At 35.9% G+C, this 25,997-nt stretch overlaps 1 long non-coding RNA gene and 1 pseudogene across 3 annotated transcripts in view; one reads left to right on the forward strand and one right to left on the reverse strand.

The window, feature by feature from the left end:
- Positions 1–14,798, forward strand: part of LOC132594544 (uncharacterized) — a 94,018-nt gene extending 79,220 nt beyond the window's left edge. The window contains exon 4 of one of the 3 annotated variants that reach the window (XR_009560763.1): positions 662–2,962. This is a non-coding gene — a long non-coding RNA (uncharacterized lncRNA). Of the gene's footprint in view, positions 1–661; positions 2,963–14,281 lie in introns of those variants that run through there. The other 2 variants (XR_009560765.1, XR_009560762.1) reach the window with 2 other exon arrangements.
- Positions 1,093–25,997, reverse strand: part of LOC132594543 (dnaJ homolog subfamily B member 6-like) — a 41,084-nt pseudogene continuing 16,179 nt past the window's right edge.

Below are 25,997 nucleotides of genomic sequence, written 5' to 3' on the forward strand. Positions count from 1 at the left end.
TATGAATAATGCTCTTATAACCAGTCATGTACAAGTATTGTATGGACATATGTTTTCATTTCTCTTGGGTATATACCTAGGAGAGGAATTGCTGTGTCATAAAGTAACTTTATTTTATCTTTTTGAGCAACTGCCAAACTTATTTTCCATAGCAAATGCACCATTTTACATTCCCTTATGATTTTCTTTTTAACCCATTCCTTATTTGGTAGTGTGTTGTTTGATTTCCACATTTTGTGGTTTTTCTAAATTTCCTTCTGTTACTAATTTCATATTTCATTTTACTTTAATTACAACACTTACTTTGTATGATTTAAATCCTTTTAAAATTTATTAACACATGTTAATGGCTTAAGATACAATCTATCATGCACAATGTTCCAGGTTCCCTTGAGAATAATATTCTGATGAAATTGGGTGAAGTGTTCTATAGGTAACTATTAGGTCTGCTTGGTAATTAGGGATGTTCAAGTCTTCCATTTCCTTGCTGATCTTCCATCTACTTTTTCTATTATTGAAAGTAGGGTATTGACATATCCAACTCTTATGATTAAATTACCTATTTCTCCCTTCCATTCTCTCCATTTTTACTTTATATATTTTGGAGCTCTGTTGTGAGGTGCTCTGTTGTGAGGTGCTTAAATTATTATATTTTTTCCAGGGATTGATGATTTCATCATTATACAATGTCCTTTCTCAGGATTCCCTGGTGGTGCGGTGTTTAAGAATCCGCCTACCAATGCAGGGGACATAGGTTCGATCCCTGGTCCCGGAAGATTCCACATGCCATGGAGCAACTAGCCTGTGAGCCACAACTATGGAGCCTGCACGCCAGAACTACTGAAGCCTGTGTGCCCTAGAGCCCACGCAACACAACTACTGAGCCCACGTGCTGCAACTACTGAAGCCTGTGCACTCTAGGGCCTGAGTGCTGCAACTACTGAAGCCCATGAACCTAGAGCCCGTGCTCTGCAACAAGAGAAGCCACCGCAATGAGAAGCCCATGCCCCACAATGAAGAGTAGTCCCCGCTCACCACAACTAGAGAAAGCCCGCATGCAGCAATGAAGACCCAATGCAGCCAAAAAAAATGTCCTTTCTCTCTAGTGACAATTTTATTTCAAAGTCTATTTTGTCTGATATTAGCATATGAACTTCAGCTCTCTTGTGAGTACTGTTTCCATACACTATATTTTTACTTTCAAACAATTTGTGTCATTAAAACTAAAGTATCTGTAGACAGCATTTAGTTGGATCATTTTTTAAAAAATCCATTCTGCCAATCTCTGCCTTTTAATTCGAGAGGTTAATCCACTTACATCTAATGTAATTATGGATAAGGAAGGACTTATTTGTAGCATTTGGATATTAATGTTCCATATCTTATGTCTTTTTGGTTTCTCCATACTTATTTTATTTCCTTTTTTAGTATTAAATAGATATTTTCTAGTGTATTATTTTCATTCCCTTATCATTTCTTTTACTATATCTTTTAGTCATTATCTTACTGGTTGCCTTAGGATTACAATTAACATCTTAATTTATAACAATCTAGTTCAGAGTAACACTGACATAATTTCAATAGTATACATTTTGCTTCTATATATCTCCATTCCTCTCCCAATCTGTATGCTTCTATTGCCACAGAATACATCTTTACATGCTGTGTTCCCATTAATGCAGATTTATAATTACTGCGTTTTGCAACTGTCTTTTAAATCATATAGGGAAAAAGGAGTTATAAGCCAAAAATACAATAATACTGGCTTTTACATTTACCTATTTAGTTACCTTTCCTGCTGTTCTTTATTTCTTCATGTCGAGTTGAGTTACTGTCTAGCATCCATATATTTCAAACCAAAGGACTCTCTTTAGCATTCATTGAAGGACAGGTCTGCTAGTAAAAAAAAACCCTCAGTTTTTGTAGATCTGGAAATGCCTTAATTTCTTTTTTATTTTTATTGTGGTAAAATATACATAATTTTTTATCATTTTAATCATTTGTAAGTGGCATTAAATATACAATGTTTTGTAAACATCACTACTAAATCAATACCCAAAACGTTTTCATCATCCCAACCAAACCCCCATACACATTAAACAAAAACCTGAGCTTCTAACCCCATCCCTTGCCCCCAGCCTCTGATAATCTCTGTTCTACTTTCTGTCTCTATGAATTTGCCTATTCTAGGCATGTCATAAAAGTGAAAGGATACAATATTATATTTTCATCTGTATCTGGCTTATTTCACTAAGCATAATGTTTTCAAGGTTTACCCATGGTATATCCTATATCAAAATGTAATTCCTTTTTATGACAGAATGATATTCCATTGTATGAATATACCACATATAGTTTATCCATTCACCTGTTGATTGACACTTCGGTTGTTTCCACCTTTTGGTTATTGTGAATAATGCTGCTATGAAACTTGTTACAAATATCTGAGTTCCTGTTTTGAGTTCTTTCGGATATAAACCTAGGAGTGGAATTGCTGTGTCATTTGGTAGTTCTATATTGAACCTTTTGAAAAATTGTCAAACTGTTTTTCATAGCAATTACACCTTTTTACATTCCCACCAGAAATGCACAAGGATTCTCTCAGCAAAATGTTTTATAATTTTTGGTGTACTAGCCTTTTGCCTAAATTTATTACTGAGAATTTAATTCATAAATTAATTAAATTAATTGTTTTTACAGGTCCCACTCAGGAAGGAATGCATTAAACACATTCACATTTCCATTCTTTTTTTAAAGCAAATGACAAAGACCCAGCTTACCAGCTTTACTTTTTTAAACCTAAGCTTATAATTACATGTTTAAACAATTGTCAAAATGTACTAAGTTGCCAGCATTCATGCACAAGTAGAAAACATCCTCAATTTATATTAAATCAAAAGTGTGTTACCATTAATGTCTTTCACTATTAAATACTGAAAAAAATTGAATTTGTGTATGTGTGTGTGTGTGTGTGTGTGTGTGTGTGTGTGTGTGTGTGTAAGATTCATCCTGGCAATACTGACTTTACAGCTGACTGACACTACTTGGCTCATGTTTCAAACACAATGCAAAAGAAGGTCTTTGCAGCTGTTAGTGTACAAAAGAATCAAAGCCACCTTAGATTACATTTAATAGAAAAGCAATGTGCATATACAGATTTACAACAATTTTAAAGACAAAAAAATATGGAACTGTTATGTGGTCCCAACAATAAACTCGAAAGCATATGACAAATAGGGGCTCCAGTGAACTGTTTATAAATACTTTACATTAGGTACAGTTATACTAGAAGTTGAATTCATTTCAAATCTTCAACAAATGTTCCTATATTTATAGTTTAACATTTCAGTTAAATGCATGCAATTACTCCTTATCCAAGCATAGCTGCTGCTCCTTGCATTTTATTGTTAAGGACTTTAACTGGCCATCTTTTTCAACTTCTAATCTTTCTTCACCATTCTTGACAATTCTCTTTGTAGTGATTTTTCTGTCATTAATTAATTTAGTAGAAGTTGACATAGATTTGAAGTTGCCCATCCCACTACCACCGAATGACATGGAAGAGAATGAAGTGAGGCCCCCATGACGTAGTGAACTGAACAATGTAAATTTGGGTCAAAAGAAGAAAATCCACCTCCAAAAGACGGAAATCCACTTAAGGCAGAGAAAAATGACCCTGTGCCCCAGCTTTTGTTTCCACGGGGCCCCTGCAATGACCAAATATGTTCTCAAGTGGGTCTTCAAAGAGGTCAAATAAAAAAAGTCTCTTCCACCAAAATATTCCCTGAAGACATCTGGATTAAGGAATCTGAAGCCAAACTCAAATGGCCTGTCAAAATGACTTCCACCTCCATCATTTAATTGTTTTTTAGCATATCTGTCATAGATGTCCCATTTTTTTAATATGTGATAACACCTCAAACACCTCATATACCTTGGCTATTTGAATTTTCTCTCCCTTTTTCTTGTCAAGATTTTTATCTGGTTGCTATGCTGATGCCAGTTTCCAATAAGCCTTTTTAATATCCATGGCTGAAGCATGTCTCTGCATGCATAGAACTTCATAGTAATCCATCATGTTTTAGCAAGCTGTTGGAAGGAATCCAAGGACGTGGAAGCAGGTGGATAGAAGCAGCAGTGATGGGGTGATGGCCTGGGTCTCCTGTTGACTCTGGCATGGCTGTGCTGGTCATGGAGGTGCAGACGGCAGCTTCCCAAGATTTCCTTTCTCTCCTTGGATTTAAACTCTTAGATATTATTATAAATGGAATTCCATTCTTAATTTCATTTTTAGATTGTTGGTGGTGTACAGAAATACATCTGATTTTTGTTTTCATTTGTACCCTGCAATTATGAAGAACTCGCTTTTTAGTTCTACTAGCTTTCTTGCGGATTCCTTTGGATTTTCTAAAGATTAGATCACATAATCTGTGAATAGAGGTAGCTTTACCCCTTCATTTCCAATGCGGATGTCCCTTTTCTTGTATAATAGCTATTGCTAGTACTTCCAGTAAGACATGAATGGCAAATGATGAAAGTGGGTATCCTTGCCTTGTTAGTGATCTTAGGGGTAAAATTTGCAGTCTTTCATCAATGAGTATGATGTTAACTGTGGGTTTTTCATAAATGTCCTGTATCATGTCGCAGAATTTTCCCTATATTCCCAGTTTTCAGAGTATTTATCAAGAAAGGATGTTGGATTTTGTCAAATGCCTTTCCTGCATAAATTGAGATGATCATGAGGGGTTTTTCCCTTTGCTCTATTAACATCATGTATTACATTGATTGCTTTCCTTATGTTGAACCACCCTTGCATTCCTGGAATAAATTTGACTTGGACATGGTAAGTAATCCATTTAATATGCAACTGGATTTGGTTTTCTAATATTTTGTTGAGGACTTTTGCATCTATATTAATAAGGGATATTGATCTATAATTTTCTTCCTTGTTATGTCTTTATTTGGTTTTGTATCAGAGCAATGCTGTTCTCATCGAATGAGTTAGGAAGTACTTTAATTTTTTGAAAGAGTACTAAAAGTATTGTTTTTATCTCTTGTTTAAATGTTTGGCGGAAATCACCAAAATTAATTCAGGACTTAATTTTGTCATCAGGTGTTATGTTAGTGATTCATTCTCTTTACTTGTTAGGTCTGTTGAGATTTTCTATTTCTTCTTGAGTCAGTTTAGGTGAATTGTGTATTTCAAGGAATTTATCCATTTCTTCTAAGTTATCTAATTTGCTGTACAATTTTTCATACTATTTTCTTACAATTAATTTAATTTTGTTAAGGTCAGTTGTGTCACCACTTACATTTCTCATCTTAGTTATTTGTATGTACTCTCTCTCCCTGTTTTTTCTTAGTCTTACTAAACATTTGGTGATTTTGTTTATCTTTCCAAGTAACCGTCTTCTGATTTAATTAATTTTCTCTATTGTTTGCTTAGTCTCTATTTTATCACTACTTTGATCTTTATTATTTCCTTCTTTCTGTTACCTTTGGGATAGTTTCTTCTTCTTTTTCTCGTTCCTTCAGGTGTGAAGTTAGGTTACTGATCTGAGACCTTTATTCTTTTTAGATCTACATAATTACAGATATACATTTTCCTCTAACAACTGTTTTCACTGCATAGTATAATTTTAATGTGTTTTTATTTGCACTTGTCTCTAAGTATTTTCTAATTTCCATTACAATTTCTTCTTTGACCAATTGGCTGTTTGAGTGTGTTGTTTAATTTTAATATATTTGTGATTTTATTAGTTCCTTCTGTTGTTGATATCTAACTTCATCCTGTTGTGGTCAGTGAAGATACTTTGTACGATAACCATCTTTTTACATCTATTGAGACTTGTTTTGTAGCTTAAAATATACTCTGTCCTGGAGAAAGTTCCATGTGCATGTGAGAGAATGTGTAATCTGCTGTTGTTGTGTAGAATGTACTTTATATATGTCTGTTAGGTGTATTTGGTTCAGAGTTGTTCAAGTCCTCTAATTCCTTACTTATTTTCTGTTTGGTTGCTATTTCCATTATAGAAAGAGAAGTATTGAAGCCTCTCACTCTTATGAAGAACTACCTATTTCTTCCTTCAATTCTGTCCAGTTTCCTTCATATATTTTGAGGATCTGTTATTAGGTTTGTAAATGTTTACAATTGTTATGTCTTCTTGTTGAATTGAATATTTTATTAATATATAATTCCTCCACCTACTATAAACTTCTTGATTTAAAATCTACTTTATTTCATATTAGTATAGACACGCCTGATCTCTTTCAGTTACTATTTGCATGGAGTCTTCTTCACTGTCAATATATTTGTGTGTTAGATCTAAAATATGTCTGTTTTAAAAAATTTTTTTAACAAATTTATTTATTTATTTTTGGCTGCATTGGGTCTTCATTGCTGTGCGTGGGCTTTCTCTAGTTGCGGCGAATGGGGGCTACTCTTCCCTGCGGTGTGTGTGTTTCTTATTGCGGTTGCTTCTCTTGCTGCAGAGTGCAGGCTCTAGGCATGCGGGCTTCAGCAGTTGTGGCGCGCGGGCTCTAGAGCGCGGGCTCAGTAGTTGTGGCGCATGGGCCCAGTTGCTCTGCAGCATGTGGGATCTTCCTGGACCAGGGATCGAACCGTGTCCCCTGCATTGGCAGGTGGATTCTTAACCATTGTGCCACCAGGGAAGTCCCCATGAGTCTCTTTTAGATACAATATAGTTTGATCATGTTTTATCTATTCTGCCAAGCTATGTCTTTTGATTAAAGATTTTTTACATTCCAAGTAGTTATCAATCAGGAGGTACTTCTTCTGCCATTTTGCTATTTGTTTACTATATGCCTTATGGCATTTTTGTAACTCATTTCCTACCATTTTACGGACATCTTTTGTGTTTGGATGATTTTTTTTCTAGTGAAACATTTTGATTCCCTTCTTATTACTTTTAGTGTATATTCTATACATAGGTACTTTGTGGGTACACTGATCATTACATTTAGCACCTTAAAGTTATAACAGTCTAATTAGAATGTATACCACCCTTGAATGTAAGTTGGTGCAGCCACTATGGAAAACAGTATGGCGGTTCCTCAGAAAACTAAAAATAGAATTACCATATGATCCAGCAATCCCACTCCTGGGCATATAACCGGACAAAACTATAATTCAAAAAGATACATGCACCCCAATGTTCACAGCAGCACTATTAACAATAGCCAAAATATCAAAACAACCTAAATGTCTATTGACAGAAAATGGATAAAGAAGATGAGGTACATATAAACAACATATAAACTACTCAGTCATAAAAAAGAACAAAGTAATGCCATTTATGGCAACCTGGACGCAAACAGATATTATCATACTAAGTGAAGCAAGTCAGAAATAGAAAAATACCATATGATATCACTTATATGTGGAATCTGAAATACAGCACAAATGAACCTATCTACAAAACAGAAACACACTCACAGACCTAGAGATCAGACTTGTGGTTGCCAAGGGGGATGGGGGGAGGGAGAGGGATGGACTGGAAGTTTGGGGTTGGTAGATGCAAACTATTACATTTAGAATGGATAAACAAAACGGTCCTACTGTATAGCAAGGGGTACTATATCCAATGTCCTAGGATAAAACAAAATGGAAAAAAATATTTAAAAAAAGAATGTCTATATGTGTATAACTGAGTCACTTTGCTGTACGGCAGAGATTGGCGCAACATTGTAAATCAGTTACACTTCAATTAAAAAACAAAAAAGAATGTATACCACCTTAACTTCAATATCATACAAAACCCCTGCTCCAGTAGAGCTCTGTCCTTCTGTCCTTCCCTATCATTGATGACATAGACTACATAGTTATAAATTGTGTGCCCAATAAATAGAATGATAATTCTAATGCATTTATCTTTTCAATCATGTAGAAAATAAAAATTGGCATTACACAATTTCCCATGTATTTATCTTTACCAGATATTTATTTCACTAATAATTACCGATGTTGAATATTTTTTCATGTGCCTGTTGGCTATCTGTATGTCTTCTTTGGAAAATGTCTATTCATTTCCTCTGCCCCCCTTTTTAATCAGGTTGTTTGCTTTTGTTTTTGAGTTCTATGAATTCTTTATATATTTTGGATATTAACCCCTTATTGGATATATGATTTGCAAATATCTTCTCCCATTCAGTAGGTTCTCTTTTTGTTTTGTTGATGATTTCCTTTGATAGGCAGAAACTATTTAGTTTAATGTAGTCTCATTTGTTTTTGTTTTGGTCCCCATGCCTGAGGAGACATATCCAGAAAGATAATGCTGCGACTGATTTCAAAGAGCATACTGCCTATGTTTTATTCTAGTTTTATGGTTCCAGTTCTTACATTCAAAGCTTACATACAATCCATTTTCAGGTGATTTTTCTTTATGGTGAAACAAGGTGATCGATCTAGTTTCATTTTTCTTTTTGCTTTGCATGTGACTGTCAAGTTTCCCCAACATCATTTACTGAAAAGAGTATTGTTTCTCCATTGTATGTTCTTTGCTACTTTATCATAAATTAATTGCCCACATATGTCTGAGTTTCTGCCAATACCATGCTGTTTTGATTACTATACCTTTGTAATAGACTTTGAAACTAAAGAGTGTTACACCTCCAGATTTGATCTTTTTTCTCAGGGTTGCTTTGACTATTTGGGGTATTTTGTGGTTCCACATAAATTTTAGAATTTTTTTGTTCTATTTCTATGAAAAATGTCCTTAAGATTCAGACAGGAATTGCACTGAATGCATAGATTCTTTTAAATAATATGGACATTTAAACAATGTGAATTCTTCCAATCAATGAGCAGGAAATATCTTTCCATTTATTTGTGTCTTCTTCAATAATATCTTCTACTCTTCAGAGTCCAGTTATTTCACCTCGTTAAATTTGTTCCTGGGTGTATTATTCTTTTTGATACAACTGTAAATGGGATAGTTTTCTTCACTTCTCTTTCTGACAGCTCATTATTACTGTATAGAAATTTAACAGATTTCTGTGTATTAATTTTCTGTTCTGCAACTTTACTGAATCCATCTCTTATTTATAATAGTTTTTTGGTAAAGTCTTTAGAGCTTGATGATCTGTCCTTTGATGAAATTGGGGTGCTAAAGTACCCTGCCATTATTGTATTGTCAAATTTCCCCTTTATATCTGTATTTGCTTTATATACTTAGGTACTCCTACATTGGATCCATAAATGTTAAAAAGTAAAATATACACTTCTTGTATTCATCCCTTTATCATAATATAATGCCCTTCTTTGTCTGTTGTTGAGACTTTGCTTTAAAGATTTTTCCTGATATTATTGGTACCACCCCTTTCTTATCATTTCCATCTGTATAAAATATCTTTTTCCATCCCTTCATTTTCAGTATGCATGTGTGTTTAGTTCTGAAGTGAGTCTCTTGTAAGCATCATATAGATGGGTCTTGTTTTTTTTATCCAGCCACCCTATATCTTTTGATTGGAGCATTTAGTCCACTAACATTTAAAGTAATTATTGATAGGTATGTACTTATACCTGTTTTCTGATTATTTTTGTCAGTTTTCCCTGTTCTTTTCTTCTTCTTTTAGTTTCTCTCCATTTCGTTTGATGATTTCCTTTAGTAGTATGCTTGTGTTCATTTTTCTTATTGACAGTAACACAATAAAAGTGGGGGACTTTAACAACCCCCTTACATAAATGGATAGATAATCCAGACAAAAAATAAACAATAAAATACTGGGCTTAAATGACATATTAGACAAGTTGTACTTAATTGATATATATATAAAGCATTCCATCCGAAAGCAGCAGAATACACATTCTTTTCAAGTGTGCGTGGAACATTCTCCAGGATAGATCACATGATAGGCCACAAAAGAAGCCTCAGTAAATTTAAGAAAATTGGAATCATATCAAGCGTCTTTTCCGACCACAATGCTATGAGACTAGACATCAACTACAAGAAAAAAACTGCAAAAAGCACAAACATGTGAAGGCAAAACTATATGGACTAAACAACCAATGGATCACTGAAGAAATCAAAATGGAAATTTAAAAAACTACCTACAGAAAAATGAAAATGAAAACACAACAGTCCAAAACCTATGGGATGCAACAAAAGCAGTTTTAAGAGAGAAGTTTATAGTGACACAAGCTTACCTCAGGAAACAAGAAAAATATCAAACAACATAAAATTATACCTAAAGGAACTAGAGAAAGAAAAACAAATAAAACCCAAAATTAGAAGTAAAGAAATCGGGACTTCCCTGGTGGAGCAGTGGCTGGGAATCTACCTGCCAATGCAGGGGACATGGGCTTGATCACTGGTCAGGGAAGATCCCACATGCCATGCAGCAACTAAGCCCATGTGCCACAACTACTGAGCCTGCATTCTAGAGTCTGTGAGCCACAACTACTGAGCCCGCATGCCACAACTACTGTAGCCCACGTGCCTAGAGCCCAAGCTCCACAACAAGAGAAGCCACTGCAATGAGAAGCCTGCACACCACAATGAAGAGTAGCCCGCACTCACTGAACCTAGAGAAAGCCCACATGCAGCAACAAAGAACCAATGCAGCCAAAAATTAACTAATTAAAAAAAAGAAGTATGAGGTATCACCTCACACCAGTCAGAGTGGCCATAATCAAAAAAACTAGAAACAATAAATTCTGGAGAGGGTGTGGAGAACAGTGAACCCTCTTGCACTGTTGGTAGGAATGTAAATTGATACAGCCACTACGGAGAACAGTATGGAGGTTCCTTAAAAAAATAAAAATAGAACTACCATGTGACCCAGCAATCCCACTACTGGGCATATACCCTGAGAAAACCATAATTCAAAAAGAGCCAAGTACCACAATGTTCATTGCAGCTCTATTTACAATAGCCAGGACATGGAAGTAACCTAAGTGTCCACTGACAGATGAATGGATAAAGAAGATGTGGCACATATATACAATGGAATATTACTCAGTCAGAAAAAGAAACGAAATTGAGTTATTTGTAGTGAGGTGGATGGACCTAGAGTCTGTCGTACAGAGTGAAGTCAGAAAGAGAAAAACAAATATCATATGCTAACACATATATATGGAGTCTAAAAACAAACCAAAAAAAAAGGTTAAGAAGAACCTAGGAGCAGGACAGGAATAAAGACGCAGATGAAGACAATGGACTTGAGGACACTGGGAGGGGGAAGGGTAAGCTGGGACGAAGTGAGAGAGTGGCATGGACTAATATATACTACCAAATATAAAATAGATAGCTAGTGGGAAGCAGCTGCATAGCACAGGGAGATCAGCTTGGTGCTTTGTGACCACCTAGAGGGGTGGGATGGGGGGTTGGGAGGGAGACGCAAGATGGAGGAGATATGGGGATATATGTATATGTATAGCTGATTCACTTTGTTATAAAGCAGAAACTAACATACCATTGTAAAGCAATTATACTCCAGTAAAGATGTTTAAAAAAAAAAGTAAAGAAATCATAAAGATCAGAGCAGAAATAAATGAAAGAGACTAAAAAAATAGAAAAGATCAATGAAACTAAAAGCTGTTTTTTTTTAAGATAAACAAAATTGATAAACCTTTAGCCAGACTCATCAAGAAAAAAAGGAAGAGGGTCCAAATCAATAAAGTAAGAAATGAAAAAGGAGAAGTTACAACCGACACCACAGAAACACCAAGGATCAAAAGAGACTACTACAAACAACTATATGCCAATAAAATGAACAACCAAGAAGAAATGGACAAATTCTTAGAAATATACAATCTTCCAAGACTGAACCAGTAAGAAATACAAAATATGAACAGACCAGTTAGCAGTAATGAAACTGAATCAGTAATTTAAAAACTCACAACAAACAAAAGTCCAGGACCAGATGGCTGCACAGGTGAATTCTACCAAACAGTTAACTAAGTGTTAACACCTACACTTCTTAAAGTATTCCAAAAAACTGCAGATGAAGGAACACTTCAAAACTCATTCTATGAAGCCAGCATCACCCTGATACCAAAACGAGACAAAGGTATCACAAGAAAAAGAAAATTACAAATATAACTAACAGACATAGATGTAAAAATCCTCAACAAAATATTAGCAAACCGAATCCAACAATACATTACAAGGATCACACACCATGACCAAGTGGGATTTATCCCAGGGATGCAAGGATTTTTCAACATCCACAAATCAATCAATGTGATACACCACATTAACAAATTGAAGAATAAAAACCATATGATTGGGCTTCCCTGGTGGCGCAGTGGTTGAGAGTCTGCCTGCCGATGCAGGGGACACGGGTTCGTGCCCCGGTCTGGGAGGATCCCACATGCTGTGGAGCGGCTGGGCCCATGAGCCATGGCTGCTGAGCCTGCGTGTCCAGAGCCTGTGCTCCACAACGGGAGAGGCCAGAGCAGTGAGAAGCCCGCATACTGCAAGAAAAAACAGAAAACAAAACAAAACAAAAAATCCATATGATTATATCAATTGATGCAAAAAAAGCTTTTAACAAAATTCAACATCCATTTAGGATAAAAACTATCCAGAATGTGGGCATACAAGGAACATACCTCAACATAATAAAGGCCATTTATGAGAAACCCACAGCAGACATCATACTCAACAGTGAAAATTTGAAAGCATTTCCTCTAAGACTGGGAACAAGACAAGGACACACACTCTCACCACTTTTATTCACCATAGTATCAGAAGTCCTAGTCATAGCAATCAGACAAGAAAAAGAAATAAAAGGAATTCAAGTTACTATACTTTTCAAGTTTAAATATTCTATTTAGTTGCTCTTTATATAATTTCCATTTTTTTATTGATATTCTCACTTTGGTGAGACATTTTCTCATACTTTTCTTTAGTTTGTCAGATAATAGTTTCCTTTAGCTCTTTGAACACTTCAAAACTCATTCTATTAAACTCATTTAAAACAACCAACTTAAAGTCTTTGTCTAGAAATACATCATTTGTGCTTCCTCAAGCATGTTTGCATTGATTTTTCTCTTGTTAATATGCCATATTTTCTTTTTTTATATAAATTTATCTTTGGCTGCATTGGGTCTTCATTGCTGCAGGCGGGCTTTCTCTAGTTGTGGTGAGCAGGGGCTACTCTTCATTGCAGTGTGTGGGCTTCTCATTGAGGTGGCTTCTCTTTGTTGTGGAGCATGGGCTGTAGGTGTGCAGGTTTCAGTAGTTGTGGCACACAGGCTCAGTAGTTGTGGCCTGCAGGCTCTAAAGCACAGGCTCAGTAGTTGTGGCACATGGGCTTAGTTGCTGCATGGCATGTGGGATCTTCCTGGACTAGGGCTCAAACCCGTGTCCCCTGCATTGGCAGGCAGATTCTTAACCACTGTGCCACCAGGGAAGTTCCATATTTTCTTTTATTAAAATGTCTGTTAGATTTTTCTTGAAAAGTGGACATTTTGAGGATGTCCATATTATAATATGGCAGCTATAGAAATTAGATTCTCACCTCTCCCCAGGATTTTTTTATTAATGCTGCCTACTGATCTTTTGGTGACTTTTTTTTTTTGAAAAAAAATCCTCAAATTCATTTTAAATGGTAGCCTTTTAATACAAGCATTCTTTTTCTCTTAAATTTTATTGAAGTATAGTTAATTTACAATGTTGTGTTAATTTCTGCTGTACAGCAAAGTGACTCAGTTATACATATATATATGTTCTTTTTCATATTCTTTTCCATTATGGTTTATCACAATATACTGAATATAGTTCCCTGTGCTATACAGTAGGACCTTGTTGTTTATCCATCCTATACATAATAGTTTACATCTGCTAATCCCAAACTCCCAATACTTCCCTCCCCTACTCCCCTCCTCATTGGCAATCACAAGTCTGTTCTCTATGTCTGTGAGTCTGTTTCTGTTTCATAGATATGTTCATTTGTGTCATATTTTAGATTCCACATATAAGTGATATCATATGGTATTTGTCTTTCTCTTCCTAAATTACTTCACTTAATTTAAGCTTTCTTAATAATGTTGTTTCTTCTTACTAAATCACATGAAAGTGAATATGTTTTTAGATCACTGTCCTTAAGCCATTTTCTGCATTATTGTTATATTTCCCCCAGTTCCTCTCAACAGTCATTTGAATCTATCTACTTGTGGTTCTTTTACTTCATAGATATTAACATGCATGGTTCTTTCCTGAAGGATTCTGTCCTTGCATTTTAGTCTACTTGTATTTTTATCAACCCTCTATAATATTTTAATGGATTTGTTAATATTCATTCTCCTTTTTTATAGCTTAATAAAGATGCTACAGAAACCAAACCAAGTATAAGACCAGGTCCACAGAGCTCAGCAGTGCAGATGGATGTCAAAGATGAAGAGACTTGCTGGAACGTGATTAAACCCTTCTTCAGGAATGACTCAAAGCTGAGATGCTTAGAGAAAGAAGATAAAACACCACTCTGTATAGCAACATGACTGTTTTACTTCAGCTACCACAATCTTTTAATGAGTTTGCAAACCACATTACTAATGTATGTGGTAAGCTGTTACTTATAACAAGTCTGCTATTAATCTCCAAACTTTTTAACTGAAGCTGGAATGGAAAAAACATTAGAATGACCAAGTTACTCAATTACCTAACTAAGCTATAACCTTGCATACCACTTAAATAATGAGATGTTTTTTAAATTTACACCAAGCATGCTATTCTTTCTCATCAATTAAAACTATTATCCCACAGTTTGTTGAGTTTAAAATAATAATATAAATAACCACTAAAAATATACTAGCAAAACTGAATAAGGGCATGAGTGTGTGTGTGTGTGTGTGTGTGTGTGTGTGTGTGAGAAAGGGAAAAGAGACAGAGTAGTTACTTGCATAGCTGCATAATTATTTCAATATTCCTTTCATTTTACACATTTCTTTTTATAGAGGTCTCATTATTACATAAATGCAGTTGACTCTTGAACAATGTGGGGGCTAGGGGCACCAAACCCTCATTCAGTCAAATACCTGCATATAACTTTTGACTCCCTAAAAACTTTACTAATAGCCAACTGTTGACCAGAAGTCTTACTGATAACATAAACAGTCAATTAACACATATTTGTATGCTATATGTATTATATATTACATTCTCACCATAAAGTAAGCTAGAGAAAAGAAAATGTTAAGAAAATCATAAGAGAAAATACATTTACAGTACTGTAATATATTAATTGATACCATAAGTTTACATCATCTGTTTACAAGATGAATCATCTGTGAGTACCCACAACAGTCTTATATGATACAAAACACTTTAGATGTTATACATATTATTAACACTAGACATCAAAAATGAAACAATGTGAAAAAAGAAATTAATATTTATTTACAGGTATAATGATTCATGCATTGATAAGAAAGATTGCTTTATGGTAGCCTAGTGTAATCAATATGATAGCCTATACACTAATGAATGAAATGTTATAAAAATTTTATGGTATGCAATATTACAGTCACATTCTTAATACAGTATTGGAAATGTTATTACACTTTTAAAAAACCACTTACCTGTGATGATAAGGCTGATGCAGTTTCTCTAATAACGAGAGGCATACTGTAATGTAATTCTTTGAAAGTAAAGTTATAAAACAGTAAGAAAACTAACCCACTACTAATTTTATATTAAATGTCATTCACATTATGCCTATGTAAGGATAGGTTACCCAGCTCAATACAAGTCTTGTACAGGATGTGATATACAATGAATACTTAGGGGATGATGATGACAATGGTGACAAAAAAGGTCCCATAGAGTTTTTGCTGTAAGTTTATTAGATTTTCATATGAAGACATTCACAGACATACACAATAGATAAGTTTCTAAACTGTAGGGCATGATGATTATTTGCTACCGTTAAGTGGAAGTGGATCATCGTAAATTCTTCATCTTCATCATCTTCATATTGACTAGACTGAGGAGGATGAGGAGGGTTTGGTCTTGCAGTCTCAGGGATGGCAGAGGTAGAAGGGGAGGCAGGAGAGGCAGGCACACTCGGTGCAACTTTACAGAAATACATCACAATTTCTGTCTGACTTTTTTGTCTTTCCATTTCTCTAAAACTGTTTCTATATGGTACTAATCCTTCTTCCAAGATTTGCTTTAGTTTCAGCACCTGTATCATATAAGGGTCCCTGTCATAAAAGAAGTCAAAAGCAGTCTTGAATAACTGGAACACTGCTAGATTGTCTAACGTCAATTTGTTTTCTGGTGCTGCTTCTAAGTCTTCTTACTTGTCGTCTGGCACTGGTTCAGAAGCACTCATCTCCATCAAGTTGTCATCTGTTAATTCCTCTGGTATGGTGTCTGTTAACTCTTGAATTTCTCAATAGATCCATATCTTGAATCACTCACTCTCCCCATCTTTTTGGCCATATCCACAATCTATTTCATGATTTCTTTGATGGCTCTGTCCTAAATCCTGTGAAGTCATGCACAACATCTGGACAGTTTTTTTCCAGCAGGAATTTATTGTTTTGGGCTTGATGCCTTTCATGGCTTTTTCTATAACAATGATGGCATCTTCAATGGTGTACTCCTTCCAGACTTTCATGATGTTCTCTCTATCGTGGTTCTCTTCTATAGCATCGACAATCTTTCCCATACAGTACTGTGTGTAATGAGCCTTAAAGATCCTTATGACCCTCTGACCTAGAGGCTGAATTACAGACGTGTATTTGGGGGCATAAACCACTTTGACGCCCTCAGTATTGGACTCATGGGGTTCTGGATGGCCAGGGGCATTGTCCAATATCAAAAGAACCTCAGAAGGCCATCCCTTACTGGCAAAGTATTTCCTGACTTCAGGGACAAAGCATTGATGGAACCAATCCAGAAAAAAGGGTTGTCGTCCAGTCCTTCTTGTTGTACAACCAAAAGACTGGCAGTTGGTGTTTACCTTTTCCCTTCAAGGCTCGGGGGTTAGCTGCTCTATAGGTAAAGGCAGTCCTGTTCATAAACCCGACTCCATTTGCACAAAACAGTAGAGTTATCCTACCCCTTCCTGCCTTAAATTCTGATGGTTGCTTCTCTTCCTTACTAATAGAAGTCCTTTGTGGCATTTTCCGCCCAGAATAAGGCACTTTTGTCTGCGTTAAAAACCTGTTCAAGAAGATACCCTTTCAGCAGGACAGTGGCCATGGATGTTGGAATCTGCTAAGGAGTGTGTAACAACTCACCTGCCAAATTAACTAGCCCTGAAAATGGATGACGCTGGAGAGTTGGGCCCATACCTGACTGTCGCAATGACCAACAAACCCATGAAAAGAAGATCAACATCACTAAGTACTAGAGAGATGTAAATCAAAACTACAATGAAATATCACCTCACACCAGTCAGAACGCCATCATCAAAAAAATCTACAAACCATAAATGCTGGAAAGGATGTGGAGAAAAGGGAACCCTCCTACACTGTTGGTGGGAATGTAAATTGGTACAGCCACTATGGAGAACAGTAAGGAGGTTCCTAAAAAAACTAAAAATAGAACTACCATATGACACAGCAATCTCATTACCGGGCATATACCCAGAGAAAACCATAATTTGAAATGATGCATGCACCCAGATGTTCATTGCAGCACTATTTACAATAGACAGGACGTGGAAGCAATCTAAAGATCCATCAACCGAGGAATGGATAAAGATGTGGTACATATAAACAATGTAATATTACTCAGCCATTAAAAGGAACGAAATTGGATCATTTGCAGAGACGTGGATGGACCTAGAGACTGTCATACAGAATGAAGTCAGAAAGAGAAAAACAAATATCATATAATATCACTTATACGTGGAAATCTAGAAAATGGTACAGATGAAAAAAAAAAAAGAAAATGGTACAGATGAACTTACTTGCAAAGCAGAAATAGAGACACAGATGTAAAGAACTTATGGATACCAAGGGGGGAATGGGGGTGGGATGAATTGGGAGATTGGGACTGACATATATACACTATTGTGAATAAAATAGATAACTAATGAGAACCTACTGTATAGCACAGTAGTACTCAGTGCTGTGTGGTGACCTAAGTGGGAATGAAATCTAAAAAAGAGGGGATATATGTATACGTATAACTGATTCACTTTGCTGTACAGCAAGAACTAACACAACATTGTAAAGCAACTATACTCCAATAAAATTAGTTAAAAATCAATAAAATACATATTTTTAAAAAAGACATCCTTTCTCCTCAGTGATTTTCTTAATGGTATCTGGGAACTTGTCTGCTGCCTCTTCATTAGCAGAAGTTGGTTCTCTTGTTATCGTGGCATTTTTTAAGCCAAACCTCTTTCTAAAATGATCAAACCATCCTTTTCTGGCATTAAATTCTCCAGCTTTAGATCCTTCACCTTCCTTTTGCTTTGCCATATACTGACATAGCTTTATTTTGAATCATATTAGAGTCTATAGGCATGACTTTCTTATACCAATCCTGCACCCACATAGAAGCTGCATTTTCAATAGGAGATAAAAAGTTATTTCACAAAAAGTGCAAGGTTTTTAGGTCTGTTGCTAGCCACAGCAAGGACGTTATGAATTTCGTTTTCTTTCCTTTTCTTACAATAATCCTTATACTGGATTTATCTTGAAATGGCAGGTGCATGTCAAGCAATTCAACTTTTTCTTGTAATGTCACAACTTTTTTCTGCTTCTTGGGAGCACTTCCAGCATCACTAGTGGCACTTTGAATGGGTCCCATGATGTTATACAAGGTTTACTGTATTGCACTAAACATGAAAAATACACAAAAACAGGGCTTCCCTGGTGGTGCAGTGGTTGAGAGGCCACCTGCCAATGCAGGGGACATGGGTTCGTGCCCTGGTCTGGGAGGACCCCACATGCCGCGGAGCGGCTGGGCCCATGAGCCATGGCCGCTAAGCCTGTGCGTCCGGAGCCTGTGCTCCTCAGCGGGAGAGGCCCGTGTACCGCAAACAAACACAAAAACAAGCAGAAATCACTTTTTACTGTTATGCAATTTACTGGGGACAAACCACTCACACAAAGATGATTAACATCACACAGTGTTTCAAGCAGATCCTCCCAACACTTGCTCTCACCACAATAGCAATAGGAGGTGGCTACAAAATACAAGTGATGGTACACGACTCAGGAGGACTATATCACAAAAGGCATTGGAGGCTTCTTCCTTGCTCTCTCTCTTGGATTGTTCACTCTGGGAAAAGCCAACTGCTATATGCTGAGGCCCGCATAGAAGGAATGAAATATTCCTACCAAAAGCAATGTGACTGAGCAATCTTATAAGTGAATCCCACAACCCAGTCAAACCTTCAGATGGTTCCAGTCTCAACAGACTCCCTGGCTCCAATATTCTGAGAAATGCTGTGCCAGAACTATTAGCTAAGCTATACCTGAATTTCTAATTCCTACAAACTGTGAGGTAATTAATGTTTGTAGTTTTAAGCCTTCATATTATGGGCCAATTTTTTACACAACAGTAGATAGCTCATAAACCTACTTGTAAAGAAAACAAAAGTTTTAAAATTTTAGGAGCAATCCTGAAAAATATACTAGATGATAATCCTTTCCAAAGCTAATCAAAAAATATATTTGTAGAAGAACAGGTTAAAGACTATTCAAATAGATTGTAGACACAGACAACTTCACATTAAACTTTATATTCATTTTCTATTCCTGGCTAAAAATTACCATGAAGTTAACAGCTTTAAATAACACACATTTTTTATATCGTGTTATGTGTTGGCCAAGGATCTGGGACAGCTTAGCTGCCTCCTCTGCTTAGGGTCTCACAAGACTGTAATCAAGGTGTTGGCTGGGCTGGGTTCTCATCTGTAGGAATAGTTAGGAAAAGAATATACTTCCAAGTTCATTCAGGTTGTTGGCATAATTCATGTTCTTGTGGCTATATAACCAAATTTTCAGACATTTTGCTGCCTGCCAGCAGGAGACTGCCCTCCGGTCCTAAATGATGCCACAGTTCCTGTTTCCCATGTGTCTCCCCAACATAACTGCTTACATTGTGAAACCAGCAATGAGTTTCTTCCTCCAGTCTGATATAGGATAGAGTCTTAGATAACATGATATAATCATAGAAGTGACTTTTGGTCACATAACATAACCTAATCAAGTGAATGACATTCCATCACCTCTGCCATTGTTTAGAGTTTGCTATTGGTTGGAAGTCACAGGTACTGTGTGCACAGAAGGGGAGGGGAATAGACAAAGGTGTAAACACTAGTAGACAAGAAAATATTGGGGGTTACCTTATGGTTTGTCTGCCACAAACCTATTTTAAAAACAGGACCAAGAGTTGTTATTTAGAATTGATATTTCCCAGACCTAAGAAGATACCCAACTACTACATATATATGTATAATAGTTTATCTTTACTTACTTTTCAATATTTTTATTAATGCCTGCAATTTACTCTTCTATAATTGGCATGTTTAACACTGTTACAGTAAAAACCAAAACATTAACTTTAGTTCTAATAGTCTACAAAAATCTTGATGACAGACACTTGTAAATACATTTGAAAATATATTATTTTTGGAATAAGTTATCATGAATATGGCTCAGCTTAAAAACGCTGACAAGTGGTTATAATGGTTCTCAAATAAATTTCCCATACTGAGGTATAATTGCTCTACTGGTATATTTTTCTAATTATAATTGCTCTAACATTTTAAGGTTAACTCTTTTTTTTTTTTTTTTTTTTTTTTTTGCAGTACGTGGGCCTCTCACTGTTGTGGCCTCTCCCACTGCGGAGCACAGGCTCCGGACGCTCAGGCTAAGCGGCCATGGCTCACGGGCCTAGCCGCTCTGCGGCATGTGGGATCTTCCCGGACCGGGGCACGAACCCATGTCCCCTGCATCGGCAGGCGGACTCTCAACCACTGCGCCACCAAGGAAGCCCCTAAGGTTAACTTTTGAAGATATTATGAAATAGACATGAGAATTTTAAATCTAATACTTGAAAGTATGTCTTTAAAAATTAATTTGAGCATCCTAATTCTGAGATTTAAATTTCAAAGTGTTTTTTTCTACTCCTTCACTTTACACATTCATATAAACTAGTTATATTAGTCAGGGTTCCCCTTAGAAACAGAACCAGAAGGATATAAAACAAATATATGAAGAGATTTATTATAGGAATTGGCCCATGTGGCAACACAGGATGAGAAGTCCCATGATCTGCTGTCAGCAAGCTGGAGGCTCAGGAAAGCTGGTGGTATAATTCAGTCCAAGTCTGAAGTCCTGGGAGACAGGGGAACCAATGATGTAACTCCCATTCCAAGACTGAAACTCTAGGGGAGAAGAGAGGTGGTGGTGTAAATCCTGGAGTCTGAAAGCCTGAGAACCAGGAGCTCCAATGTCTGACAGCAGGAAAGAATTCACTCTTCCTTTGCCTTTTTGTTCTATTCTGGCACATTGGTGAGGGTGGATATTCTTTACTCAGTCTACTGATTCAAATACAAATCTTCTGGATAGACTCTCACAGATACACCCAGAAATAATTCTTTACCGGCTATCTGGGGCATCACTTAGTGCAGTCAAACTGACACATGTTGTGACTTGTTAAATTATCATTTGTCAAGTAGAGCCTCAGGATGTCAGATGGTGAGTCACAGTTCAACAAAAGACCGCAAGAGATCCCAGGCTAGGGCTGAATTGGTCAATTCAAACCAAAAAGAATCGGACTTTGGAAAGCTTCTTGAGTCTAATATAAAAGGTGCACAAGGGGGAGGCTTTGGATGAGAATGCTTACTACAAGGGCAGTTTGGGGAGTCATATCAGGACCCTACATTTACATTTGTGCCCCTGCTGTTATATAGGGCATGCATTCTTTGAAGGGGCTAGTGTCAACTTAAGGCCCCTGCAGGGTACTTAAACATACAAAATGGATGCCAAGGCAGCAATATTATGGAGTTTAAATTCTCAACAACACATAAAATTAATCCTCACAGTAGTCAACTACATAATACTACTTCTCATCCATTTTCCATTAATCTCCAAAATTTACAAGCAGCTCATGCAGCTCAGTAACAAAAAAACAAACAACCCAATCCAAAAACGGGCAGAAGACCTAAACAGACATTTCTCCAAAGAAGATATACAGACTGCCAACAAACACATGAAAGAATGCTCAACATCATTAATCATTAGAGAAATGCAAAACAAAACTACAATGAGATATCATCTCACACCAGTCAGAATGGCCATCATCAAAAAATCTAGAAACAATAAATGCTGGAGAGGGTGTGGAGAAAAGGAACACTCTTGCACTGCTGGTGGGAATGTGAATTGGTTCAGCCACTATGGAGAACAGTATGGAGGTTCCTTAAAAAGCTACAAATAGAACTACCATATGACCCAGCAATCCCACTACTGGGCATATACCCTGAGAAAACCGAAATTCAAAAAGAGTCATGTACCAAAATGTTCACTGCAGCTCTATTTACAATAGCCCGGAGATGGAAACAACCTAAGTGCCCATCATCGGATGAATGGATAAAGAAGATGTGGCACATATATACAATGGAATATTACTCAGCCATAAAAAGAAACGAAATTGAGCTATTTGTAATGAGGTGGATAGACTTAGAGTCTGTCATACAGAGTGAAGTAAGTCAGAAAGAAAAAGACAAATACCGTATGCTAACACATATATATGGAATTTAAGAAAAAAAAATGTCATGAAGAACCTAGGGGTAAGGCAGGAATAAAGACGCAGACCTCCTAGAGAACGGACTTGAGGTTATGGGGAGGGGGAAGGGTGAGCTGTGACAGGGCGAGAGAGAGTCATGGACATATACACACTAACAAACGTAGTAAGGTAGATAGCTAGTGGGAAGCAGCTGCATGGCACAGGGATATTGGCTTGGTGCTTTGTGACAGCCTGGAGGGGTGGGATAGGGAGGGTGGGAGGGAGGGAGACGCAAGAGGGAAGAGATATGGGAACATATGTATATGTATAACTGATTCACTTTGTTATAAAGCAGAAACTAACACATCACTGTAAAGCAATTATACCCCAATAAAGATGTTAAAAAATAAAAAATAAAAAAAAATAATAAAAATAAATAAATAAAAAATATGCAAAAAGTAGGAATATGGAGAAATACAAAAGTTCTGGGGAACCAAATAAGAAAATGTATAACAGAATATCATATATGAAATGTTTTAAAATATAGGAAATATCATGATGTAATTCATCATACTGAGTTCAATTAAATATATTTTCTATCCATACACCTTGCACTGAATCATTTTAAAAAACTAAGATCCCACAATTGTTACACTAATTTGACAAATGGAAAACTGATATACAGAAGAGTCTCAAGCTGAAAAATAAGTTCTACAAAAAGTTTATTTGTAATGTATTTTTTGGTCACTTATTTCATCACTCGATCATACAAAAATATTTATTGAAAATATTTATTTAGTAGGTAGACAGTATACTACTAACTGCTACGATCATGTTTGGAAAATTGTTAATTCTACAGATAAATTTGAGGAGAATTGGCATCCTTACTATGATGAGTCTTCAAACCCATGAACACAGTATGTCTCTCAATTAATTTAGGTCATTGATTTCTTCCACCAAAACTTTGAAGTTGAAAGGTTAAATACAAATTATATAATTCTTTAATAAATATGGGCCTATTCAAATTATCTGTTCTTGGTGTAATTATAGTAGTTGGTGTTTTAATATCTTTTAATGCCTTTAGGGTTTGTAATAATATCATCTTTTATTCATGATAATGATAATTTTGTTATGTCTCTTTTTTTCTTGGAGGTTACGGCAGGTAGCTTATCATATTTATTGATTTTAGAAAGGTTTGCTTTTGCTAATTTTACTTTCTTTTTTCAATTTCACTGATTTTAGCTCCCATATTTATTATTCATTACTACCGCTTGCTTTCAGTTTAATTTGTTCTTTTTCTCCCTGCTTCAAGGGGAAATTTTTAATGATTTAAAGCCTTTCTTGAATACCAATGTAAGAATTTAACGTTAAAAATTTCAAGTTCTGTGTAGAAACATCCCAGTTTTGATATGCTGTATGTTTTATTCAGTTCAAAATATTTTCTAATCTAATTCTTATACAAATCTAATTTCTTATACCAATTAGATTTGGAGAGGTTGTTGCTTAATTTCCAAAGAGTAGAGGACGTATCAGATGTTTCTGTTACTGATTTCTGGTTTAATTCCATTATTGCGACAAATAACACTTTCTATGATTATGATCATAGTACATTTGATCAAATTTCCTTTTGGCTGAGCATATGGTGAATACTGCTGAATGTTTCAAGTGAACTTGCAATCTACAGTTGTTAGGTGGAGTGTTCCATAAATGTCATCTAAGTAAAGTTGATTTATAGTGTTTAGACTTCTACATCCATGATATTTTCTGTCTACGTGATTTCATATATGAATAAAATAATGAATTAATAATAATAATTGATGAATAACGAGAGAGGAAAGTTAAATTCTCCAAGAATAATTGTGGATCTTTCTATATCTCTTTTCACTTTTTGTTTCACTTATGTTGAAAACTATAGTTAGTTGCATCCTAAGTTAAGAATAATCCAGAGAGGGCCATATCTCTTGCGCCCGTGGCTGCCTGCTTCCCTGCGCATTTGGTGCTAATGGGGCTCATGCAATCCAAGCAGTCATACCAGAGTCATACCAGACAGAGGAAGACAAATATATATCACTTATTTGTGGAATCTAAAAAATGATACAAATGAACTTATTTGCAAAACAGAAATAGACTCACGGAACAGAACCTTATGGCTACCAAAGGGGAAAGAGGGAGGGAGGAATAAATTAGGGGTTTGGGATTAAAATATACACAGTACTCTATATAAAATAGATAACCAACAAGGACCTACTGTATAGCACAGGGAACTATAGTCAATATCTTTTAATAACCTATAATGGAAAATAATCTTAAAAAAATATATATATATATCTCACTTTGCTGTACAACTGAAACTCACACATTTAAATCAACTATATTTCAATAAAACATTTTTAAAATACAATTTTAAAAAATGATATTAGCTGTAGGTTTTTTGAATAAGTTTTTATCAGGTTAAGGATGTTACTCTTTATTCTTTTTTACAAATCATGTATGGGTTTTGGATTTTGTCAAATGATTTTTACTGCATCTATTTATATGACCATATGATTTTTCTTTTTTTAGCCTGTTGATGTGATGGATTACAGAAACTGATTTTTGAATGTTGAAACCATGTTGCTTACATGGGGTAAATTCCATAAGTTCACGGCTTAAAAATTTTAATTCATATTTGGATTTGATATAATATTTTGTTAAGGATTTTTACATCTGTGTTCATGAAATACAGGTTTGTAGTATTCTTTTAATGTCTGTGATTTTGATATATGGTAATTGTGGTCCAATTGTATGAGTTAGGAAATATTCCTACTGCTTCTATCTTCTGGAAGACTTTGCAGAGTATTGACATAGTTTCTTCCATAAATTGTTGATAGAATTCCCCAGTGAATCCATCTAGGCCTTATGCTTTCCCTTATTGAAGGCTGTTATTTATCGATTTAATTTCTGTAATACATAAGGGCTTATTCAAATTGTCTATTTGTTGGGCTTCCCTGGTGGCGCAGTGGTTGAGAGTCCACCTGCTGATGCAGGGGACACGGGTTCGTGCCCCGGTCCGGGAGGATCCCACATGTTGCGGAGCGGCTGGGCCCGTGAGCCATGGCCGCTGAGCCTGTGCTCTGCAGCGGGAGAAGCCACAACAGTGAGAGGTCCGCGTACTGCCAAAAAAAAAAAAAATTGTCTATTTGTTAAGGAATTGTATATCTATATTAAACTGATATTAGTCTGTAGTTTATTTATGTATTTTATTTATTTTTTAAGTTCATTTGCCTTTGATATAAAGGCAACAACCTAGTCTTACAGAATGAGTTAAGAAGTGCTTTTCTTTTTTATTTTCTGAAA

The sequence above is a fragment of the Globicephala melas genome, chromosome X, assembly GCF_963455315.2.
Source record: "Globicephala melas chromosome X, mGloMel1.2, whole genome shotgun sequence".
In the NCBI taxonomy this organism is placed as follows: Eukaryota; Metazoa; Chordata; class Mammalia; order Artiodactyla; family Delphinidae; genus Globicephala; species Globicephala melas.